This window comes from Carlito syrichta, unplaced genomic scaffold, assembly GCF_000164805.1.
Source record: "Carlito syrichta isolate Samal-C Ts95f unplaced genomic scaffold, Tarsius_syrichta-2.0.1 Scaffold287649, whole genome shotgun sequence".
Classification (NCBI taxonomy): Eukaryota; Metazoa; Chordata; class Mammalia; order Primates; family Tarsiidae; genus Carlito; species Carlito syrichta.
The window spans coordinates 238,172-242,838 of record NW_007231745.1 but is presented as its reverse complement, the minus strand read 5'-3'; positions in this window follow the sequence as shown (position 1 = coordinate 242,838).

Here is a 4,667-nt window from a genome sequence, read left to right as displayed (position 1 = left end):
CCAAAAAAAAAAAAAAAAAAAAAAAAGTGTAAACTTGGGTTTGCAACTAAATTGTGTTGTAATGTAAATACTTTGTCTTTTAAATCTGAGTCTCATGAAACACAAATAATATCGCAGCTTATGAGGTCCCAGAAAGTTGTTCCACTCAGACCTTTGGGGTGCAGTGTATCTCATCATTAGGAAACTGAGTTTTAGTCAAAGCTGAGTTTGGTAGGAAGGCAGGGGAGGGTCCCATGATACTGGGTTTGTTGCAACCATTCCAAAAACGATTAGAAAATAGAAAAGACTTGCAATAGGAAAATACTTTGGTTTAAATGTCTATTTTAGGAAAATGTGGGAGTGTGCCTGAGGGGCAAGCTCTGTTTGCACAGGAGTGTGGCTCTCCAAGCATCTTGGTGATAGTGAACAGGAGACAGCACCCATCAAACTCACCTTGTGCAAACAGCCCAGGCAGATCAATTTGAAAAAGGAATGTGGCCACGGGCATCATGCTACCATGTAAAGTGTATTTCCAATGAAAATGAAGGACCACTCGATTATTTTCAAAGCAGATGCAGAGCTCGACTTTGTACCAGCATCATGTCCCAACTTGTGTGACATGTTTGAGTTGTCACCACATCCTTATGATCCTGTCAGGTCAGACCATTGCCACCCAGACAGCTTTTATGAAAACATTTAAAATCCACATTTCAGTTATAATTTGTTCTAGTAGAGAGCACCTTCCAGAATGACTTCACCTGGAGACGAGAGGTCACTGTCCTGGGTCACCAACCCGATGCAGGGCCCACATGGCCACCATGACAGTCTTGTCAATACCTCCAGTGAGTGTTCATGTCTGAGGCCCAATATGACTAAAATGTAAACCTCCTCAGGAATCCATGAGGAGGGTGGGCTCCTGGTGGGAGCAGCCCCACCCCTGGAAGGAGGAGAGTGGGGGTGGGGGTGAGGAGTGGTGCCCAAAGCAGGGCCTTCAAGTAGGGAGGGTTTGGCTGTAACCTGCAAAAATGTCCCCAGCATGGGGGTGGTGTGGTGGAGGGAGGTGCACACCTTCTGATATAGTGTGGATGTGTGTTTCCTCCAAATCTCATGTTGAAATGTGGTCCTCAGTGTTGGAGGTGGGGCCCAGAGGGAGGTGTTTGAGTCGTGGGGGCAGATCACTCATGAACACCTTGATGCCATCCTCACAGTAATGAGCGGGTTCTGATTCTGTTTGTTCACTGGGGAGCTGGTTGTTTAAAAGAGCCTGGCACCTCCCTTCTTTTTCTTGTTTCCACTCTCACCATGTGACATGCCTGCTCCCTTCCTTCGTCCACCCTCCTTCCTGCGCTTCCTTCCTGCCTGCCCTTCCTGTCTTCCTTCTTCCCTTCCTTCTATCTTCCTTTCTTCCTGCCTTCCTTCCATCTTTCTTCCTTTCCTCCTTCCTGCCTTCCTCCATTCCATCTTCCTTCCTTCCTTTCATCCTCCTTTCTCCCTTTCTTCCTACTCACTCCCATTTCCTTCCCCTGCCGACTCACCCCTTCCCTCTCCCCCTCCTTCCCCACTGCTGAGGCCTGAGTGGTAATTCCCCCTAAAGCAAGAGCTGGGCAGCGACCATGCAGAGGCCAGAAATCTTGAATACACCGAGACACTGATGGGAGATGCCTCTCTCGGCCTTCATGGAGGGACTCAGGAAAATTCTAGCCCAAGTCCAACAGGTGGGGGTGGGGGTCAGCTTCAAGTGATACAAAACAGTTCAGAAATTCCTTGACAGAGTTTGGAGACAATAAAAGCAGTCAAACTTTGAGAAACTTTAGAAAAAGGTAAGTTATCGGAGGATACTGCAAAGGTCCTGACATGTGTTCAAATGCCCTTAAGCCACAGCAACTCAATCAGTATGTGCAGGGACAGGTTATACTGGCTAGAAACACGGAGTAGTTCATAGGAATTTAAAACACAAGAAGCCTTGAATGAATTGTGTTGGAGTTCTGAGTTCCTAGTTGTTGGGAGAAGGCCACTTTGATATTCTCACCATGTATCAAAGCCAATTCCAGGTGGATCAACCAGGTCCCGGAAGGTTAGGGTGTGTAGTGTCTCTTCAGTGACAGCAAGACAAAGAATGTTTAAAAGTAGCAGACATGGCAGCTGGAAGTGGGTGCTAGAAAAAGTTAAGTCAAAGATCAAGACGCCTGACCTGTGGGATTTGCCTCGAAACCATCCAGCTGGGCTTGGGAGAGCAGGTGGGGCCAGGGGACACACAACCGGTAGGGGGCAGGGCCTCGACTCTGGTAATGTTTGTGGGGCTTTATCATACGATTCTGTCCCCTCCTAGGTAAGTTCAGCATTTTCCATAATGAAAAGTTAAAGTACACTGATAAACGGAACTAAATAGAAACATAAAAACATCTAAGACAATGTAATAACCCTAATCTAAATAAACCAAATAGACTAGGAAGCGAGACAACAAACAATGTTTGCAATCTATGCAAAGTTCGCACAAATTAAAAAATAATCACAGACAAATCCCAAAAGATGAGGCACAACTGTGTGAGAAGCACACAGAAAATGAACAAGCCTTGCCAGTAATTTTTAAAATGACAAGTAGGACTAAAAGAGATAGCCAATTGGGGCTGTATATACAAACTTGCCAAAATATGAGTGTGGGTATGTGTGTTTGTGTGTATATATCTTTGTTTTTGTTTTTTTGAGTTGGAGTCTCACTCTACCACCCAGGCTGGAGAGCAGTGGCAAGCTCACGGCCACCCCAGCGTCAACTCGCTGGGCTCAGGCAATCCTTCCGCCTCAGCCTTCCAAATACCAGAACTACAGGTACATGCTACCATGCCTGGCTAATTTTTTGATTTATTGTAGAGATGTGGTCTTGCCAAGTTGCCCAGGCTGTTCTCAAACCTGTGGGCTCAGACAATCCCCTTGCCTCAGCCTCCCAAAGTGCTGGGATTATAGGCTTGAGCCACCGCGCCTGGCCAAAAAATGTATATCTATTTTAAGAGGTTATCTATGTATTACTTTTTGAAGTTAAATTAAATTATGGTAGCAATGTGTAGTATGATGTTCATTCAACCATGCTTCCACCATTTTCTTTGACTGTCCTGCCTGTCACATGTGATGCTAACATTCATTTGATTAATACCATCTTTTGAGGAAATGTCACACTTAAAATGTATATTCATTTTTTGGCACCCCTGTATTTATACGACTCGCCCTGCCGCAGGCTGCTGAAGTCTGTGGACAAAGCAGTCTGAGACCCACTGCCTGGCGACCATCATGCCTAGAGACAGACTGCAGAGCCCTTATAGAGAACCTGGAAGATGGCTGTGCCCTGACCTGGTAATTACGCTCTGGGCATCTGTCCCAAGGACATAAATCTCATTACAGAAAACCTCTTATGTCCAGAGATGCTCATTTCAGCATTATTTAATGAAAAATTAGAAACACCTGGAACTATTTAACGATCAGGAACTGGTCGGTGCCTAAGGGCCCCATGAGTGGGCAGCATCCGTGCAGGCAGACTGACCATCGCCAGCCCCGTCAGGTAGATTGGGGAGCTTGCCACTCCCTGGCCCCTGCCTGCTAGGCTGGGGCATGAGAAAAACAAACAGAGCTATTCCTTCAAACAGCACTGTGAGGAAAAGGGTTCAAGGTATTTGCAGTAGGTTGTCTTCAAGTTATAAACTGTGGATAACTGACTTCTTTCCCTTTTTGACATGAGTACATAGTACTCTTAATTCGTGGTATTTATATTAGTGTATATTACTTTAAAGCTGCCTCCCGAGCCTCATCCCATAGAACATGGTTTCCTCAAGGAATTTAATAGCTGTTCTGAAGAAGAAGGTAAAACACAGGGACAGTCTATTCTAGCACATTCCCTGAGCTTTCTCACCCCCCAAGGCTAAAAAGAACTCCTGGTCCCCATTCCTTTATGTGCAGAATGTGCCCAGAGGAGACTCCCCTCAGTCAAGTGGGCAACACAGTCTTTCCTTGGGGGCAAAGCCTCACTGTCAGGAAGTTGGAAAAGTAGCCTTGAGCTTCCAGCCATTTCTAGGAAGAACGTCCATTGAGCCAGGAGTTGAGGTGATGTGGACTCAGCCATCCTACCTTACCTGCCACTCTGCCAGGTGGAATTGCCACCAGGATAGCTTCAGATGATGGTATAAAGACTCTGAGGATGGCTATTATAAATGTTGTTCTTGGCATCACAATGCATTCTTCGTTCTATAAGGTCACTGTCTGGAAGATGCCCCGTGTTGTTTAACAGCAGCTCTCAGAGAGAGGCCACAGTGGGTATCGGGACACACCACCGGAGTCCTGCAGGAAACTGCCCTTTGCTGGTGAGAGACCTGCCACCTGGGACAGCCTAATGACTGGCTCTCATGGGATCCCAGAGTCCAGCCCCTCATGCTCACGCAGGGCCTGCTGAGACCTTTGTTGAGACTCTGTCATAGTTCAGTGCCTTCCTCTGTCCATTTCTGTCACCACTTTCTTCCTTTGCACAGGCTGAGCACACAAGCACCCTCCTCCCTCCCATAAAAAACCACCTCAGTATCTCAGATCTGCATCTAGGGAAACACAAATTGTAATGTGGGGGAAGGATGGAGACCATTCTCCTGTTTTATGGTATTACTCATTGTAAGATACATTTCAGAAAGGTGAAAATGCAAAAAGTGTACATC